At 36.6% G+C, this 22,171-nt stretch overlaps 1 protein-coding gene across 12 annotated transcripts in view; it reads right to left on the reverse strand.

Moving 5' to 3' along the window:
* The window catches only part of LOC138064023 (erbin-like), a 117,793-nt gene that overhangs the window by 91,541 nt on the left and 4,081 nt on the right, over positions 1–22,171 (reverse strand). For all 12 annotated transcript variants that reach the window (XR_011137237.1, XM_068924543.1, XM_068924544.1 and 9 more), the window contains one exon: positions 6,073–6,183. The gene's annotated coding sequence lies outside the window, so the exon portion shown is untranslated. The remainder of the gene's footprint in view (positions 1–6,072; positions 6,184–22,171) is intronic.

Genomic DNA, 22,171 nt, shown 5'->3' on the forward strand with positions numbered 1-22,171 from the left:
AAATGATGAAAAAGAGTATTCAAGCAATTTCCTTGACATCTAAAAGCAAGATTTTTTTCTTGTGCTCTGATTAACTCAATTACAGCTGAAGAAATTACCTTCATGCTTTAAAGGAGTTTTGTCTCTGAATTAGAGAGGAGATAGTTCAGCTGCTAAGTAAATGTGAACACATTTATAACTGTGAATAGACATAGAAGAAGTCTGTATTTCAGCACAGAGGGTAGGGAAGGAATGCAGGATCAGCACCAGCCATATAAGCATCTATATTAAGCAAGAGAACAGCTTGAGTTCTAAATAGCCTGATAGTAGCCAAAAGATCACAGAAGCTTCTTCATATAACCAAGGAAGAGAGGCAGATCAAGCAGCTTTATATCCTCAAATACCAAGAGTAACATGCAAAAGATGAAGTGTGGTCTGCTCTGACAGAAGAAACTAATTCAAGGCGGAGAGAAGGGTAACATGAGAAGAAAGTATTATTTTGCATGATAGACTAGGGAAAAATCATGAATCCTACAAACTAAATACAAATCGAAGATACAGATGTAAGTACGGTGAAAGATCAGGAATTAAAAGAAGTGAGCCACTTGTCCGTTGAACTAGCCTACAGAGGAGTCTGATCACCATGTCTTCTTGGATTTTCTGAATTACATCAAGTAACTGAACTATATCTCCCGAGTATATTAAAAACAAAGTATTGGATTTTTTAATCACCTTCTCAAGCATCTCAGTGGGCCTAATAGAGCATACAACATGTTTTAGGTGAATTTTCTGCTACCTTCACTTTCTGCAGTCTTTAGCTTCTAAACTATAGCCACTTCTGCGTCTTTTTTAATTTAATTAACAGATGGTCACTTTTCACTCCTGCATTATTTTGTTTTAAAATTGTAGCTTTCTAAGCATCTAATAGAATAACCTTAACTGATTTCCCTTTAAAATTGGAGGGGAAAAGGAATTTCTATACAGATGATTTAGCTGAATGGTTTTCAAGTGGTCTTTGGAAAAAGGAATAAATAAATGCTATTGATTACACTTCATATTTATTATGTAAAATCAAAACCAATTCATAGTCATTTACACTTTATCAGAGACATCGTAAATTATGCACTCACTTGGTACCTTTCAGTGTCAGTTGCTATTCTTCATCCTTCTGCACTGGCTTCTAAGAATACTGTATCCATCATCTTTTTTTTAAATGAACATTTTAGTATTAGCAGTGTAAGACCACTTGCACATAAAAATGAAGTTTCCTGTACTTACAAGAGTTCATCATACTGAACATGACTGCAATTTAATGGCTTGCAGTAGCTAGGTATTTATCCTGTGGCTTACCTCAGAGAATACCAATTAACAAGTATTAATGTCCTGTATTTTTCAGTTGTCAGAAGTTAATAGGCAAGGCTTTTTTAACTAAAAATAACACTCTTTCCCTTTTCCTCAGTTGGTCCTTCCTAAGTTATAGGCAGCTATTTTAACCATCTAATCACATGACTCTTCCCACCAAGGACAAGTGATATTGAACAGACCAAGCTTTTCCCCCTAAACGTTTTTTTTTTTTTTAAACTGAGAACCTAACACTTTTTTTCCCCTTTAGATCCTTAAAGTTATTCACAGTCCTTGATCAACTCTCTTCTTTTAATACAAAAAGAAGATACTGGAAATAAAGCTTTTTCCTTCCTGTACATGCTTTACTCTATTTGCTTGTACTCTACAATCAATGCTTACCTCAAATTTTCTCTCTTAGAAAAATCCATCCTTTTGCCTTTCATAAAAATCAACACTTTGTTTTTTCATCGCTCATCTAGCCAGCTATCTCACTTTTATAATCCTTTTGTCTTCATTGGCTCGCTGTCAGGAGAGAAGTTTGAAGATCACCTGCAGCCTCTTCATTCTTTTGAAAACACACTATTCAATGCTGAAATGCAAAAGGACATGCTTGCCAGCCAGGCAGCCTGGACTTCAGGACATTCTCCCTTCAATGACTCTCTGAAATTTGCAGGTTGATAAATTGGTGGTAATTATATGTTCTTAGATACAAAGTATTCTTCCTGTATGACCCCTTTCCTATTAAGGAAATAGTGATATTTTCTTAGTGATATCATGCTTCCCATGTATGATGTCTGAACCAACTGCAAAATAGCTAGCTGTGAACTAGCCTGCTCCATTTTCCACTCCTCCTCAGTGATGGGCAGTATCTCTCATACTGATGTGGAGTTTTCTAGCACATCAGTCTTTCCAGCTCTCCATACAATTGTTGTACAGCCCTCCAGACATGATAGTAGTACTGCAAGAAATGATTCAACTTGCACTTTATGTGAAAGAAAATATTTTGGCAGTAAAAACAAACTATGGCACATGCCTTACATCCTCCCCTGGCTACCTATGACATCATTTAAAGTAGTGCATTTTACTAGACATTTCTGCGTCACTGCCATTTCTTCCAACAGCAGGAAAACATATGGCCATATTATGACAGATGCAAATAAATCCTTGGGAAAAATTCTTCCACGGAAAACACTCAAAGAGGAAGGAACATTCAGTAACCTCTATGAATGACAGAGAAGCTACTTCTAAACTGAAGAAATAGGCATACATACTCCTGAACCAGTAAACTCCAGTCAGTCAAGAGTTCAAAGACAGTATCAAAAGGAGGTTTGCTTGTATACATTTGCTGGCACTTAATTCTGTCTCCACTGAACAATGTAGCTGAAATAGGAGAGGAGAGAGGAAAGGGGAGGAGGAAGCCAGAATGTGTCATGCTATTTAAATAAGTTAGAAGTGTTCTCTCCATACTTTCCCTCTGAAACCACGAGGCATATTTATAGCACTGCATAATAAATGTTTTTTATTTGATAGTTGCTGAATTGAGAAATAGTATCCAAGAATTGCTTACACAATGCAAAAGAGTTTCCTAATTCCTAGTCTTTGCATAGAATTAAACAAATTTGCCTAGATACATTCAGGATGAATGTGGTTTTCCTTCAAATATCCAGTTTTGGCCATGTCAGAACTAGGAAGCTTATCACACAAGTCAACCCTTTGATAACCTAATCTTGTTTTAGACAGGCTCCATTAGCAGCACACTCATTTTTAACTAACTACTCTCCTTCAACACTAAAATATTTCAGGCTGTTTTGTGGAATGTTCAGTTTAGACTTTATGAACGTCCATGAAGCCAAGTTGTTTTATCTACCTATCGAGATAGCTTGTTCATGCCTCCTCTGTGTTACAGAGGACACGAAGCTGACAGAAAGACAGGGTTCCCGATACAGATTGCCGGGATAAAACAAGTCTTGCACTGACTTAATTAACGTTCGTAACTGAACCACCTGAGATAGGTTGGAGCAGGCACTTCATGCCAAAACTTGTCAATAGAACTAGGAAGGAGGAGAACTGGGCCAATGTTTACTGCTACAAGGACAAATGAATCAGCAAGTCAAGAGGGCTCACAGAATAAATATGCAGACCAAAGCTTATATAAGAAGCTTGGAACGTGTCCAAAAACTCAGAATAAAGGAGCCACAAGAATATTGAAGGGATGGGATAGAGATAGGGCTCCTCTCTAAACAATTTTTTTTGTTATTTATTTATTCAGATGCAACTCTTCAGGCAGCTTAAATAAGATGTAGTTAGAAGACCAAATATAAAATATTACTCCACTGCAAAGGAGACCACAATATACCATACGACTGAAGATTTCTGGGACTTGTCAAATTCAATTACTAGGTAGAACATGGATTAGAAAAAGGGAAATAAAGATCTGAAATTCTAGCATTTTAAAATTTCTTTCACATTTCAGCTATACTCAAGTAAGAAGTCACTCATGATCTATATTATCACTGGGTATTTTTAGTACCTGTAAACACAAATTAATACATTATCTTTGTTCTGGATCTAATCATTTAGCAGTGTGCTAACTCTGGATTTAATACCATGACAAGTTATGGCATCTTTTCCAGAAAATTATCTATTTCAAAACTTTGAGAAGAATTTGGAGAACATACACTCAATTCAGCGGTAGGAAATCTCTATCCAAGAGGATCAGAAAACATCAGAAACACTGATTATGTCCCTTGCAATACTACAGTAAATACTTCATCACATTATGCTGTACAATTCAACTACTTGAGATAGGCTTGTAGCTACAAGCCTATTGCAAAGACATCACTTGCTTCTCAGTCCTGGTCATCTTAGTCAGTTGAGACCCCCCCCCCCCCCCCAAAAAAAAAAAAGGCTTATTAATCGAGTCTGTCCCACAAATCAACAATTACGAATGAATGAAGGGCTACACATAAAGTAAGAGCAAACTAATGCAAAGCAACTGAACTACAGATTAACCATTCCGTTTGAATTATCTTAAGCAGACTTAAGAAGCGTTTCAATGCCAAAACAAGCAGATCTACAATGAAAATAGGATAATAAAATAAGAATCTAATCTAAAACAGTTGGTTTCACAGATGTTCGATTATTATCAGTCTACTCTTAGGCACATTAGGAAAAACTATTGAACAATATGAATAGCATAACAACAAAGAAAAGGACCACCTCTAAATCAAAGCTATGCACTGCTGCTTGAGCTCCCTGCTTTGTCATTCTGCTAGCTTGCTAGTAAATATGAAAGTCATAGCTTATGAAAAGTCTCAGCTTATCCAGATCACAAAACTGCAACTCTCTTGTGACATCAATTTGTTTCAGAGAACAGTGAAAGAAACCTCAGAAATATAATGGGGGGGGGGGGGGGAAGGACGTTTTATTGCTTCTATAGATCCTTGATTACAGGGAATCAGTTAATCTGAAGCACTCACACAGAATACCTTCAAGTATTTTTATAAACCCAGTTAAGATTTTCCTCTCAAAAAGAGAAAATCTGCTTCTGAAAACAAAATTGCTTTTTCTCTTTACTTTTTTTTCCAAATCACTTTCCCCGGAATCTGTATTAGCTTTCAACACTGTTATAAATTTAAATGTCGTAATGCACCTGCATTTCCAAGTGCATCATTTCTGTAATGCTATTAAGCATTGTCAACAGTATTTTTGCTATTAAAATGTACTTCCCTCCCAAAGTCAAGCATTTTGTGTGCGTAGTTGCAAATATCTGTGTGTGTATTCTCTCCACATTCTTGCATTGGGGCAAGAAGGGCGAAAAATGTGTTTGCTCAAAGGTCCTAATGAGGACCAGCACAATGATTCCTCCTCCACTGTATTAAGATTGAAATGTACTGTGGTCTATTAAAGATCTTCTTCAACATTTCAACTAGGCATACATTTACATTAAAAAAAAAAGTCTACTACATTCTGGTTATAGTATCCTGTTAACTCTTCGAGAGGCACTAAGTGCATCTGCTGTTGAATGATGAGATAAAAAATAAGTTTAAACAAAAAGTTTAGTTTCATCTCTTGTTTAAAAAAAAAGGCTATCACAAACCAACATTAACCTTATGTAAATATAAAAATACATAAAACCAAGAAAGTACATGCTTGTAATTGGGAAAAATATACATTCATATTAACATCTCTCTAGATACAATAACAGCATTTAAGTTAGCTTACCCAAGGCAGAAGTATTTGTTTGAAATTATTTTTTGCACAGAAGTACCTGAACACATTGTCATAAAATGACTGCTCTACACATGTTACATAACATTCCAAGTAAACAACGCAGAAAATCATACCAGAAGCAATGGAAGACAGACTGTCTCTACACAAGTGCTCATATAGAAGAATATGAGCACATTAAAACCACAGATACATAGAATACTTTGTGATCCATGCGTGTGGAGCCTGCCCATGAGCAAGTGTGTATTTACCTACAATATAAATGCTAACTTGCAATCACTTTCCAGGGCACTTTTTGCCAGAAAGCAGCCACAATCATCAGTTTTTATGCACCTTCCCTACAAGCTACTGTAATATAGATTCAGCAATTAAAAAAAAAGTAAAGTTCTTACGTAAGGATAAGAGATTTCCTATTAGCACACTGAAGAGTAATTGGAACAACAATAAACAACAGAAACAAATGCACTCACAACATATCCCTCTCCTTATCTCCTTCAACACATCTGGATAGTCACTTACCCGAATCACTGCACCTCTTCCAATTCACACCATAGGAATCAATCAGTTTCTGAACTGGACCACAGAATCACCAGGATGCAGAATGGAGTTTATTAAACCATTCACATGGAACTGCAAAAAATAATTACAAAAATGTTTTCAGGATGATGGCTATCAGGGGTCTTATAGAAATGTAATACAGTTTGGAAGCCAGACATTAACATCAAATAGAACACAAAAACACAGAAGCTGTACTATAACTTACCACCACCACAAACATTCTACAATTATTCATTTTTGCCCTCTACCAAATCTCAAAAGCGATAAGAACACCAGAGACAGCGTGCCAAAACACAGAAAAGGTAGTATTATCATCTACTCCTTCTATACCAGCCAAAGCCAAAACATATGGCTTGCTAATAAGTTTGAGTTCAAACCAATGCCATCCATACAAATAACAGAAAGGGAATTGTCATGTCTGAGGTTAACAAAACGTAGTAAGTTTTTTGCAGGACTTAAACTAGGTAACTTGTTAAAGCGCTGCCATTCCAGTAAATCTGAAACACATTCTCTGAAAGAATCTATACCACCCACACTGTGTCACAAATACTCCCACAGCCCTCATGGGGAAATACAACCCCTAGCAACAGATGAGGCTTTAAAAAAGCTGCAATTATTTTAATTGGACCTGCCAGCCACCTTTCATTTAGCTTAACACGAGTTTTTATTGAAAGTCCGCAGCCACAGCCATTGGCAAGAGTGGAGACAGTTGCTCACAAGTAGTTGGATCTATTTCTGAGAAGCTAATTCTGCCTGGAGAGCTTTTGTGGAGTATTGCCATGTACTCTATAAGTTGAGGATACAAAGTTTTATTATGTGGTCCTGGCTAGCATGCTGGAATAATACAGTAAGTCTAAAACGTATATGGAACACACCCATAACCTCGTCTTGATGACATTTGTTGGGGCCAGTTCAAATAAGGTGACAAAATATAGACAAAAGGGAGCACAGTGAATTACAGAAGAATAGTTTTGTCATCCGCTTTCAAAACAGCAAATATCCCACACCAAAAAAAAGTTCTTCAGGATATCAGATTCTGACTAATACACTGTTTTCACACAGCATTCTATGCATAGATGCAAAATGGGGAAATTTTAGGAATTATTTAACTAAGACTATGAGCAACAGAGTGATTGTTAAAATAACTGTTTTTGCCAATTCCAGAATACTCAGTGACTTAGCAAACCCTAGACTCTTCATACTGACATAATTGTTTAGCAGTTGTTTTGCATCTCAGCTACCATTTCCAAAAACACTGCTGGTATCAGCTGGCCAGGCTGCCGTGGCCAGGTTAGCTAGAGCCACTGAAGGATGCCAGGGTTCCACGACTGTACTACAACTTCTCTGGCTTGCTGGAGAACGAGAAATTTGGGTTGCTATCCCTTATGGCAGTGGCTCTGGAACTTTCCTTCTGAAATTTTCCTATTGCTTTGCCACCTATGGCCAAAAATTCTGTATGACTAAAAATACTAAGAGAAGCACAGGACTAAATCAAGTTTACATTCAGCTAGCAACTTCATTCATACACCCCATTTAGGAGCTGCTGCTCTATGATGTGAAAATTGAAATCGCTTGCTTTCTTTGGCTCTAAACTAACAAGAGCAGAATGAATTTCTACTCCCCTGCATTCTGTCTCGTCCACAGAAGGTTAAACTTCCACTTGAACTTGAGATTACAATGGCATCCTTATAGGCAGATAGACACGCCAACTCCTTCAGAGCACGTGTTCCAACTTGGGACAGCCTCTAACAAGTCTTAATTCTGTGGCAGCCTCCTTTAGTGCTTTAGTCATGGACCCCTTCACTATACCCCCAGGTGGCAAGAAAACAGGAACTGGAAAACTGTATAAACAATGAGCAATGCATAGATTGTTACATGAAAGATTCTTTCTGAACACATAAATATACTTAGATAATAAAGATCAACACCATCCTAAAAGAAAAATGTCCAAAGAGTTGTTACACAAGCTAAGGCACTAATTTAATTCCACTGTCAAATGCAATATATTTCCTGTGACTGTTAACCACCTTCTTGTTACCATACCAAAAAAAAAAAAGATTTAATTTTAAACACACACACCCCCAACTGTGACTTCTTGACACATACGCTGGTATACATGCTACAAGAGCTCTCAGTGCTAAGCTAGTCCCCAAAAGGAGGAGGAGGAGGGAAATAAGCATTTTATACACCTTTAAATTATCTAATTAACTTTTTCCTCACAACATGGTTATATGATAAATTTTAAGTAGAACTAAGCTACAACTTAATCTTCGGTTTTTCACTTTCACATACTCTTCTTTTTAAATTAACACACATCCTGCCTAATTAACACCAAGAACAGATTCCAACTCAAAGCCCTGATAGGCAGGTAACCCTTTAAAAAAGCATTCATACTACATTTGAGCTGTAAGTTCTTATTTCAGAAGAGTTATGGACAACTAGGACTTTTCAGAACCAGATCTGTGCTGTTAAATGCACAATATCATCCCTTGCAAGCAACATCTGATAGAGAACAAGTACTTTTGTGGCTCTAAAGTCAAGTAGTGGAGAAAAATCCAAGTTGATTTTTCTCCACTACCATGCTTTTGAAAGTCAGGCTCCATTTGAGAAAAGTTGCAAATTAAAACAGAAGAAACTGTTTTTATTGTACATGGTTTATAGTATTAGGTATCTGGAAAAAGCAAGATTTTTTTTTTAATCTTAAAATACATATTTTCCCCCTTTTTTAAGGTAGGGGTGGGTGGGTAGGCATAAACACAAAGAAGTGTCCATCTCATACTCTAAACATACAGCAGAAAAAATAAATGCAAAAATATATTTATGTCACTGCCTTTCACAAACCTTTTCTACCCAATGTTTTAAGATATGACACATATACACTGAACCTTTGCTAGAATCCAGTTTCTCATGGGTAATAGCACTCTGCATCTTCCTCCCAAGAAGACAAGACTGTCTACTGCGTCCAAACAAAAGAATGAAGAGAATTTCTACTTCATGTTTGAAGTGAAAAAGCCAGAGAGAAGACAACTTGAAAAAACAGGAAAGTCTGAATGCTGTTCATAGTATTTAAGTCAAATATTCACTATTGGGGGAAAAAAATACATACAGGAAGTTACATCAAAAGACACACATGCCCCCAGGTTCAGAGTCGATTCCAGTTTACCATGTTCTAGATTCTTATTATACAGATACTGTCAGCTTACAAATGAAGTGTACACATGAAGGAAGCGTACATGCAATTGTTTCATGTTTGTTTGCAAGATCAACAGACACTTCATTTTTTATTTCCTAAATAGACTAGGAATGCATTTAAGAGGAAACCTAGTACATTTTGACTTAGGGTGGGGGAGGAGGGAGAAAGACACACTCAGCATCACATTATCTTTGTTTCCACAATATAAAGTTTCAGTTCTAGAGAATTTAATATCATTAACTAGTTCCTCTGAAGCATGCAGAACTCCTCCATTAGAAAACTACCTTAAGGAAAGAATTAACTGCCTCCAAATCCTGCTTAGGTCAATTCTTGTACTATGCAGTTTTGAAAGAAAAATACACACATTCGGTATGTTCTCCAATGTACCACTCAATTATTTAGGGCTTGATTTAATATTTTCTGAGGACTGTGTTGCCATCCTTGCATCCCAAGAAAAATTCTCTTCAACAACCACTGTATTTCCTCTGATGTGCAACATGCAATAGACTTAACAATCAATAACAGGATAAGCAGTCATTTTATAGATTAAAGAGAAAGACATACAAATAGAGAAAATGAGGGCAGGGGGCAGAAATTCTAAACAACTGGCATAAGAAATAGCTTCTTATCTCCTTGAGGGCATTTTCAAGAATATCCCCTTGACACACTACTACTTCAATAAGCAGGCATCTTCCAACAAAGCTTCTCTTGCAGAAGTTGTTGCTGTTAACATTAGTATGACTGAAGAAGGAAAAACTCTGCACAACTCAACTCAAATGCTTCTCGTGCAGTGGCTCTAAGAAATACTTTGCAGGGAACAGCAATGTAAACTCACATCTCAAGAAAAGAATTTTACATGAGATTACAGAAACTTGGGAGGGGACAACAACTTATTAGTGCTTTTCCAAGTACAGATATCTTGGCAAAAAAAATAAAAAAACAAAAAACCACTCGTTCCCACTCTAATCTCTTCAGAGAGTAAAAGAAGGAAGCAGAGTATTAGAGAGTCTTAAAAAAACTAGTATCAAAACAGAGAAAGTCTGTTTCTGTCTACAGTGCTTATGCCAATCAACACTACCTCCTCTTCTGCACAGGCTTGATGCTTTGGGGAAAAAAAAGCCACAGATGGGAAAAAGATCAGAAGGACTGTTACCTGCACTTCTTGGGTGCAGACAGCCGAGCAAGACTGCTGTCGCCTACGCTGCCACACTTCAGAGTCACAGGGCACCTTTAAATCAGGGCTGCAACCTTTCCAGAAGATTTTAGAGTTACAAAAATGCAATGCCTTTTATTTACCCAGTTCCCTAAACTATGTTGCACCTTCAGTCTCAGTTAATTAGTATGGATATACATTGTTCATCAGAGATGAAAAGGTAAAGTAAAAAGTATCAGTGACAAACCTGTCTAGCAGCATCATTCTTCTGTAAGTGATAGCGCATAACATATGAACTTGCTTACTAATCATACCAGCTGTCTATCACCTCTTAGTTCTCTGTTCACACTAGCCTTAAGGTCCAGCTTGAAAGCAAAGCATCCCACATTCAAACTCTGTGTGAACTACACGTTTTGGTCAATAAACCCTCCAGATGATGAAAAATACCAACCCACCTGGAATCCCTAGGAAGTAAAGAAACTAGGTATGAAAGTCTCAGAGCAAGCGGAAGGTAGCCTTCAGGAAAAAAGGATTTGATGTCTCACAGCAATGAGGGACTGAACAGCTCTTCATTCCTCTTCTGCTTTGTGTTTTCCAAGCTTCAGTTCTTACCAAAGTTAATTATTTCCCATCATCACAGTAATTACAGCATATTTTAAAGAAGATCAAACATTGTTATTTGTCAAAATATTCTGGAAATTGACTAAATAAGATATATTTCAGACCTGTTCTTAAAGGCCAAACTACCTTCAGGTCTGTGGAAGATAGGCTGGAAGTTTCCAGCCTACAGTCCAGAGTCTAAAAGCCAGTCTGCATATGTCTAAAGAGCAGGAAAGACTAATTAAAATTTCCCTGAAAGAAACATACCTGGGTAAATATTCTAGTTTTTAAACTGCACTCCTGACTTCAATGGAAGATCTATTGAGGAACAAATTAGAGATCAGTTTAGAAAAGTGAAATTTAGATTTATTGTGATCAAGTGAAAGAATATTCCAAACCTGCAACTGGAGCTCAACTAAGAAGTCAGTTCACACTGTGCTTAATACAAACTACAGTCTGCTAAAGAAAGGACAAGCCCTGCTTTCCCCCATTCCCACCTACCTTTTCTCAAATCTAGGGTTTGCACAACAATATCACTAATCAGATCAGTGAACGGACCCAAAAAAGACCCTACAAAATATTGGGGGAATTTTTTTCTAAATAAGATCAGCTTGCTGATCAACTCATACTTACTGAGCTGGAGTACAAAATCTTTACAGAGGAAGCAAAGGACCTGCATAGAAATAAGGGAACAGGAAGCTTACTGCCTACTGTTGGAGGAGACTCAGCAGATAAGACTATACCTCTAGTCAGAGGCTTTCTAAATTAAGATTTCTTCAAAGTAAAGATTGTAATTTCACTTTCTCTTAAACATTTTTCTCTTAGTATGAGAGATGGAAAGGTCCTTATGTTTACAAGCATAATTAAGTGCTCGCAACAGCACATTAGTAAAATACGATGGTTTAGTACAACCATAGAAGAAAGCCTACAAAGCTTGACAGCTTATAAATTTGACTTCTTATAATCTAATGATTTAGTTAGCCTTGGATTCATAGTTTTTTTGAAAGAATTAACCCATGAAGGCAAGAAATATAATTCTAAAACAATTTTTTAATAGACATTTCCTAATTTCCACAGCAAATATCTCAGTCCTACAGATACTTCAGGCAGCCAGAAGCTAAAACATTCGTTTCGTAAGATAAGTAAACAGTTATTGTCCAGACAGTGATATGTCAGCAGTTAATGTTATACACCCTGATTTCAGAACTGAAAGAAGTATTTACAGGATGTGTGGTCTTAACTTCTCAGAAAGCACTGCACTTTTTTTTTTTTTTTTTTTTGCAATAAAGAGGCAGTTACTTGCCTACAAAGCAATGCCTCACATTTATAGAAGGCTTGAGGGAATAGAACTACACATACAAAACAGACTGTCATCCTCAATATGGTAATTTCTATTTACTCTTAAGTTCATTTTACCAAAAAAATTCTGGAAAAAAAAATCAAAACAACTAGTAAAAGAAACTGTCTTGTCAAGAAGTATTCCTGGTAAAGAGTTTTAGCTGTTCATCAGAGGGAGAGGAGGTAGTCATAATATTAAGGTTAATTATTTTTGTACAAAATCTTAAATGAGTATCAACCTGTAACTTTAAAAGAAGGTTTTTTTTTAAACACTGAATAGATTGATAAAAAGAAAAAATCTGAGGCATAAAATACACAAAGGAGACACTGCTGAGACAGGACACTGGCCTAGATGTATGTTTGGTATGTCTCAGTACTCTTAAATAAGAAGTTACTGAAGAGTCACAAGATGCACCTCAAATTTCCTATAGCATCAGAAGCAGCCACTTTCTAGGAGATTATCTTCCTCTTAATAATGCAGGTTAACTCAAAGAATAACTCATAGGTATACTTGAGAATAACTCAAAGGTGAGAAGAAAAAAAGGAAAAAGAAAAAACGGACACCCACATGCTACTATTTCTGGTTCTTCCTATAATTCAACAGCTACAAAACTTTTCACTACAAACTTTTAGCCATTGATACCTGGAAGAAAAGTAGAGATGCATAATAATCAACCAGATTAGGCCTTCCTTGGCTAGCAGATCCACTGTATGTTCAGCAAGCACATCAAATTTGATGACTTGAATGAAAATAGATCTCACACTTACGGAAGAATTAAGATAGAGGAGAAGCACAGTTCCTCTATACTCCAACATATTTTCTACAAACCCTCCCAAAATTATTTCAAAAAGGCTCAGACCAGACAAACTAAAATACATCTCAAGCAGAGAAGACAGGCAGAGAGCCAGAACAAATGTGAAGGCACATGAGAACCCAGCTAATGAGGATCTAGACACAGACAAGCAACTGCAAAAGTTCTTTTGGGCTGTATGTCTCATCTCAGCATGTGAACACATACTTAGTTGACTGCATCATTACCATGGAACACTTAAACTCTGCCCTTCCTGCTTCCTGAAAATTTTAAAACAGAAAAAGAAGCACTAGCAATCTCCCCTTTCAATCCAGGGGACAAAAATCACATGGCAAGCCGTTAAGTGTTTCGGCACTAAGGACCTTATGTAAGATAATTCACTGAAGTTCATTTATAATTGTATGCCTAATCATAGTGATGAAAGAGAAAAAATAAATGAGGCAAAATATTCAGAAATTACAAACAAAATTTCTTTAAAGATACACACTTTACTCAGGGTTTTTTGGTTGGTTGGTTGTTTTTGGGTGTTTTGGTTTTCAAGAAACCTATGAAATCAAGGGTTCCATATTACTTCAGATTAAAGGAAAATTTCATGCAAAAAATACAGTTAGAAACTGATCTGATCTGTGATGGAATTACAGTTCAGAGAGACAACTTGTATTTTCCTGTCAATGCAGTTTTTAGTATCTTTGTCTGCCAACAAAGAAGAATCAAAGCGACTATCACTTTATTGACAAGGAAGTAAAATGCAACAAAATACTCTCTGCCCTGGGCGTGGTTCTTTATCATAAAAAAATCCTGAGATGTTTGGAGCCATTATTCATACATGTTTACATTTCCTGCCTTGAAAACTTGCTGGAATTACAGACTTCGGGCCAAATCAACATCCTTCACTGTTCATTTTTATTCCTATCTGCAAAGCCAAGAAGTCATTTACATCCCTTCTAGCAATGTAAAGAAAAAAGTAAGTTACCATCCTTAAAAACAACAAAACAAACACATATCACCCACAAACCCTGTATGCTGTACATGCTAGATATCCAAGGAAGAAAAATACTCCTTTCCCTATGCAGCAGCTCCTTCTGGTACTTTATGGATATTTTAACTTCAACATACTGCATATGTTAATAAAAAGAAGAAAAAAATGCTGAAAGTATAAAACAGCAACTGACATTAAATGCTATCCTCAGTACTTAATACAAGAAGTCCTTTATTTAACGTCTTTCTTTTAACCCCATAATTCAGGGCAAAAAGTCAGTTTTGAAAAACATATCTACCATACTCTGTTTTGCATGAGACAGTGATATTTTTATTCATTTGACATATGATACTTCCTGAATGGATTTAATGTATTTTGGCATTCCAGAACAAAACTGCTCTCATGTTTGGCACTCCATGTACAATGCAGCCAGGAAACCACTCCTTAGACTATGCAGCCATCTGCAGCAGACACCAAAGGTTTTCAAACCAGTTTGCTGCATTGTTGTACATATACAGTATTTCAATACATAAGAAAAGTTCTAACCTATAAAGCAGACTTGCCATATAATTGCTTGCACATAAATTCAGGCAATATACAATGCACTATAGTTCAGCACAAACTGAAGTAGAAAGAAAAAAAAAAAGCAATTTCATATCAACAGCCATCAGAAGATACCTGGTTACTTTGTTTTTTTTCCAAATTGTGTTGTCCATACATTAACATAAAGCAGTCCCTGAGGCCCTGTTTTACATGCATTCCCCCCAAAAACCAGCTGCAAGAATTTCTACCTGAAATTCAGATGACCAAACAACAGAGGTCAGAAAAACAGAGTGGGCCCAAAACAGTGTAAGACAGAGAAATCAAAAGAAATCAAAGGCTTGAGTACATGGGAAGAGGAGGAACCACACCCCAAACCTAATACCAAAAAGGATCAATTGTGCAGAAAAATTGCTGCACCAAATCTAGATAGTTACACAGTCCAATCTGTGCTGAGAGGTACACAAATGGAGACATGTTCCTAGAACACAGTGTAAGAAAGGGGAAGATGTGAGAGTTTTTACACATGCACAAGTTGTGCACATACACAGTTTAATTGACTATTTGGTAGTTATATTTCAAAAATTAAATCCTACAAAAAATATTGTGACACACAAAATACTATACAGTACCCTAATGAAAGTCACTACTCAAAGAAACAGCATATACAACTGGACTTCAGTTCAACTTCAGAAACCTTCCCCCTTAAAGAATACTTTTGTCCCTGCCTTCACCCATCTCAACAAGCCAGTTTCCTTTCCGTTTTTGCACTTTTGTAGTATAAAATTCAATACTATAGATGAAAAGCTTCTATTTACAGTGAAACTTAAAAAGTTTCCTTTAACACACCTTCATCACTACTGCAATAAAGAACACAGCCACTGTCTATTCCTATAGAAAGTATAAGTTTAAAAAATAGTATTTTTCCATTCCAAGCATCTTCTCCATCTAGTTCATACAAAAGTTATAACACATGCTAGCTTAATATTATCAGCAGTTTTTAAAAAGTCATTGTCTTGGACAAATAAAGGAATCCCTGAACTGCACCTCAGTTTCTTTTGTTTCTTCTAAATTCATTTCACATCTAATATATAAATCCTGATCCATTCCAATCATCCTTCCTGATCCTCAGGAATTACTCCTCTTTGCTTGAACTATGGTTCCAGCTATAGACTCTTCACATATTGTGTGGCTGAGCACTTGTTCCTATTTTTCTTGTCCACCATTTATTCATCTTCACTCTCACAGTGCACATTTAGTTTTTGCTAACCCATAATTTCCCTTCACCCTCAACACAGAAAGCAAGCATTCAAGCTAGTATTTCTGACACTAGATTATTTTAATTTTCACTTAGCTGTGTGCCTAAATCAAAAGAATATTGTCATTTAAAAAAAGAAAGAGCCATTACATAATTTTCATTTCATTACATCAGGCATTTTGGAGATCAAATAAGCAACTGTTATTACAAAATTAACAGACGGATATTCTTGAATAGTTTCCAAAGGATTTTTGCCTCTCTGATAGGGAAGAGTGATAGCTACTGCTTACATTGGGGGGGAGGGGGGGAGAATTATTTGGAATTTAGACAATTACATTGAAGTAGTTTCTCTTAAAGTACTGTTATTAACATAGATAAGCTCTCACTATCAAAAGTCAAAAACATGTTTTTCACCTGACAGGAGGTTTAAGTAGAACTAACATTCTTCCTCCCCATCACACTGGAAATTAAAAGATCAAAAACTGAATTCAAAGTTGATTTAATAAAAATTCAGCTTAAAGTGTTACTTAACTTCCTGATATCACGTGCTTTCTAGTAGGAAGAAGAAAGTTTTAATATGACTCTGACACTACTGAAGTGGCATAGTGGTGTACTGATTTGCTATTAACATGTCAGCCTCCTTTTCCTCAGGATAAGGAAATTGAACAGCACAATGTATGAACTTCAGAAAATTCTATAACTCTGATCTAAAAAATTTTAATTGTCCAGTGGATAGTTCTTTTCAGATCTTTGAAAGGTTAAAAACAAATTAATACAAGTATGGGGCAAATGAATAACATCTGTATTTTGAGTGAAGGTTATTCCTCAATATTTCATATTTACAATTTAAAATTTAAAACTTCATCAAGATTTAACACAAATGGTGTGATGGGTGATCTATGACTTTAGAATGAGCCAATATATACTTGCATTCAATGAAAAAAGAAAAGGACTCTCTCCGTTTGGGACAGAAGAAAGAGCACCTTTTTTTTTTTTTAATCTAAGTAACAGTATTTGTTGGTTCTTGATCAGTTATTTTATGGAGAGGGAGGAGAGAAGTAAGCAAGGGACTAGAAGAAAGGAGTGATTAAAGATGCGTTTCTCTATCACATAATTTTCTTTCAACTTGCTCCACCAACAGGGCCATAATCTTTCCCTTGAGGGGGTCACAGACTGCTATCACAAAACCAGTTCGGTTTCATGAAAGACTAAAGGACTCTTGAAATTCTGGCAATATCTCTTTTTTCTTCCCTTTTATTAGTAGTAAGCAGGAGAATCCCACAGGAAAACTTGCCTGCTTCACTGTCATTCTCTAGCAAAAGCAGCACTGCAAAAAGCACCCAGCAATGGCATGACCCTCAGCATTTCTGCTTTGTTTCAGTAAAGCAAGACAAAATAAGTGTTCCCTGAAAGGTAGAGGATCTCACCCAGATAAACACAAATGGAAGAGAACGTTAGTCTTGCCTAATTCTGTTAAAGTCTAAATATATTTAGGTCTACCTTGCTTTTCTAATATTTGTATTGTTTGCATTTTTATTTCTTTAGATTACATTTCTGGTACTAGATCCAAAGCATGAAAATCTTAATTAGGAACAATGCACTGAACGAGCAGGACTTCAGTAGCCACAAAAACACTCCCTTCCCCAAACACTATTCAGAAAAGTAGTCTTAAAAAAAAAAAGTTAAATCACATTGATCCATGAGTTTCTTTCTCCAATATCAATGTTTATGATCTTTTCTACCAGAATTAAGTCAGATGGTTTACCAAACTCACAGTTCCAGCTGATTTTCCCTTTCCTGTCACATTCCCAGGGAGAAGGGGAACTCACAGGTTTAAACATCTTTTTCTCCTCCTTTTACTTAGAGCTGAGTTTTCAAAAATTAATTTTTACTTTAAATAGCTTTTGAAATACCCATAGGTGAATCTTATTAATAGAAATGACCCTAAAGAAAAATTCCAGGTTTGCTCCAAATACTCTCATCTGACATTCTTTACTTCATCCCCTCTTCTTCCAGATCTTCCCCAAAAGGAGATCTGCTGAAACACTAATGAATAATCTCCATTACTTACAACAAATTATCCTACACAAGTTGATCAAACCACAACTGAAATAAATGGTACAAAGGCTATAGCTATACCTCAGAGATGTGTGAACTTTTGAATTTTCTCCCTCAGTGAAGATGCTACTCCCAAGAAAAAAAAAAAAAAAAGAAAACACACACACACACAATTATAGAGCACCTCAGAATGTAAATGACCTGCAACTCCAGGGTTAGCATCATATATGATTATGTGACCAAAAGTAACCCAAAATGAGTACTTTCTCCTAAAAGGAGCTAATTACCAAGCTGACATTCTGGATCACCACAGGCTAATTTGCCACAGCAAACAAATGTAGCAGCAACAGGCTATCAATGAATACTGAAAGCAGTCCACACACCCACCTCCTTATTCAGGAACACCTATCTAGTAGGCCAAAGTTGAAGCAACAGAGTAAATCCAACACCTGCATGTTATACTCTGTAGCATAAGCTTTTTTCACATGACAGACTTAAATTGCTATGCTGACATGCTTTTCAGTTTACTTTTACTGAAAATACAGGCCTCAATCCTGCAAATACTTATGTAGACAAGCTTTTTGTTGGTTTTAACTACAAGCATGCTTAAGCACATGCAGAATATTAAGCATAACGTTTCCACAGAGGAAGATGACATTTATAATTTACATTAGCATCATTATTTAAATTGAAGAGTTTCCTCATATCCAGTTTCAGATATAAACCTCCATCCTATTTTCTTGGTTATCTGTAAGTGAGGACAGAAGACCTAAAGTAATTTGACTAAAGTTGCCGATAATAGGGTTCATTTTCTAAACTATCACCTCTCTAAGACTAATTCCAAGAAGGCTCCAGCCACATTGCGGGGGTGAGGGGACAGCAGTTCTCAAAACATTTATTTTCAGCCTACTGAATGTCTTCCAGAAGAGTCTGGAAACTCTCTATTGTCCAAACTCGGGATGACATCCAAATCAGATTTTGCTGAACCTGTGACTGACATTTGCAGGCATCTGGCATTGCATTTCAGATATTACTGAGATGTACTGACGTAGCTTGAAGCATCTACACCCTTCTCCTTTCTTTCTTAGGAGGCTTCGGAAGTTGAAGTCTTCCTGAAAAATAACTGAATTCTTAAGCATCAAGCAGAAGCATCAAGGAAAAAAGAAACTGAACAACGCTGATCATACACACAGGACGCTAGTTCTTAACAGCTGCTGTTAAGAAAAGCAGGGCTAGAAGAATTAAAGATATATACTGAAAGACTCCAAAGACAAGGAGGGCCAGGGAGGCTGAAAAAAATAAATAATAATAATAATACTTCTGCCACTGTATTAACTTAGACCCCACGTTACGAGACGGAACTACTGAAGAACACATAAATTTTCTTCCAGAACTGACTGGGAAGAGCCAGACCTCTGTACAGCTGCTACAGGGAATCCCCATGCCAACTACAGTTAAAAAAATGATTAGAAGGTTCCAAAGGCAGCAGTAAAAATTAAAGCACCATACCTCGGAAACTATGATGGATACTGTTTTTCACACATCCTTCTGCAGCTACCTTTAGTAAACTAACAGAACTTCAAATACTCTGAATTCAGTTATTAATATTGGAGCTTATCCCACCAATAAGAATAAGGCCCTGGCCAATTTAGAGGGAGATACTACCCATTCCAAATTAGAGTTGCCTAAGAAATTTTTCAAGTACCTGTAACTTTCATTGAGATTTCAAAGAGCTTAAGAATTCCTCCTAAAGCGAGCACTAGATAAGTGACAAAAGTAGTCATGACCAGGCATTAACAGCTCACAGGAAGACAACTATAAGGCAAGTATCTACTTCAGAAGTGCCATTATAATTTGAAGAGAACACAAAGCTCAACACTTAGAAACGGGTAGGTGGGAAGTACCTCTTCTAGAAAAGAAACTCTACTCATATAGCTGCAAAGTCTCCCATTGGAACTGTGCATTAATCCAAAACAGAAAGATCAGTAACTTCTTGGACCACGTATATTTAGTTCTGCTCATTCCGCCCAGCCAGCTTCATGACAGGGGCAACAAGACAAGAAGCACCGCACTGCACATATGGTTCTATACCAACTTGGGAGATTTCAGTGTGCTTAGAAGACTTTGTTTGGAAAGGGAGCTCACACATCTTGTGAGTGCTGAACTAACCAGCCTGATCTACAGCTTCTTCCAGTTATTACTCTCACAATATACATCTAGATAAGAGAACTAGAAAGAATATTTGCTTTTAGCAGTTGTTATACTATGCTTATACAATACAGCTTTATGCTTGCAGGATTCATTTATACAGCAATGTGAAACAAAAGTTTGAGAAGCAGTTTTATTTATAGAAGATGCAAAGGTGTATAATATTGGATATTTAAAAACTTAGAAACTATGAAAAAAAAAGTTGCACACTTCGGAATCACTTACCTTCCCTTCAGTAGCTCTGCTTTTATAGGGAAACAAGTCCTCCTTACTATCACAAGTAATCTTCAAGGTCTAGACTGTGTCTAATCATTGCATAGATACAGAACAAAGGACAGCACAAAACGTTCCTCCTCCTTCTTTAATCAATGAAGTTGTGTACAATAAAGGCTGCGCACAAGTGTTGTTCCCTAACATCTTCTTGGCCCTTGGCCGTGCCAAAAAATGGGATGGAAGAGTAAGGCCGTTCTTTATCTACTGAAATGGATAAAGTGGAGAGGACAGTATATACTATGTTATCTTAACAACATTCAATCAAACACAAGAAGCTCCAAAGGCATGGTACCTTCTCATGGTATTACAACCCCCAGAACAGCCACAGCAGCAGAGATATTCATGCTGTCTTCAGAATCCACTTAATCATCACTCTTTGTTCTTATCTATAGTGATTATTTAGTATCAAGTATCTACAAATGAGCTCCAGATATAGAAAGAACTAATCTACTTTTCAACTTAAGCTACCCAAGCAAAGCTTGTCACAATGCTGATATTCTCCAACATAAGTACACTTCCATTTGGTCTACATGAAGCCAAACTAAGATCTGCTTAACTTTATCTTTCAATTATGCAAAATGCTGATGCATTTTTAAAGGTGGAAGGGGCAATCTAGTGTTGAAACACCACGCTCCTCTATCACCCTCAGGGGAAGCACAGATGAAAATAAACAAATAGGTCAAACATCCATACGTAAATTAAAGCATGAAAAAACTAGTATCTTAAAGACCAACAGAAAAAGCTGAATTATTCCAAGATTATTATATAATAAAAATACTACCAATCTCAACATAGTAATATTTGCTTTTCTCATTTTTCTTACACAGGCAGAACATGAGATTTATATTCCCTCTCCTCAAGCAGCATCCTCACTCTCAAAACTTTATATTTAAAACCTTTTACTCACAGTACATAAACATTGTATTCTTAATTGGAAGTGAAAAAGATGGCTATAAAGCAATTGTTTTAGAGCCAGAAGTCTTTCAAACAAAAACCCCCAGGCATCTTGTCGTTAAAGCAGACAAGTTAATCTCTCGATCACCCTTACAATCTTAAAAAGTTGCATAGACTAGCTCTAGGTTGAAGTACACTAGGCAATATTATTGAGTATCAGCACATAATTTTTGCTGATACTTACCCAGCAAGAGACTGTGCCAGCTGTGCTGATACAGTGGGCTCTGCATGCCACCTTCACAGTGGAAATTGCAGTGGCATACCGCAGCTGACCCCCAACGGACGAGGGGAACTGTAAGGACTGTGGGAAAACATGGTGTGTTTCAAGCTTTGACAAGCCAAAAAAAAAAAAGGTACTTCTTGTCCAGAACTGGACCAGAGTCTGCCAGGCGAGTAGCCATGGAACTGTTTACAAGTTACCCACAATACTTACAGAGAGATATCCCCTACACATTCAAAACACTAAGAAAATCTCTCAATACCAGTTAAACTTTCAGAAGTTGTAGAAAAAGTAATCCATACCTCACATGTGCACCAGACTTTACAAGATGTTTCAAAGACACTAAGCTAGCAATTGAATAGGTTACATCAAATGCTGTGCATTTTCAATTTTAAAACTAAAAACATAGATAGTAATTTACAGACTTTTTAGTAAGGAAAGTGAAAAGTGTTACTCATGCTCAATGTTTTCATG

The sequence above is a fragment of the Struthio camelus genome, chromosome W (genome assembly GCF_040807025.1).
Source record: "Struthio camelus isolate bStrCam1 chromosome W, bStrCam1.hap1, whole genome shotgun sequence".
In the NCBI taxonomy this organism is placed as follows: Eukaryota; Metazoa; Chordata; class Aves; order Struthioniformes; family Struthionidae; genus Struthio; species Struthio camelus.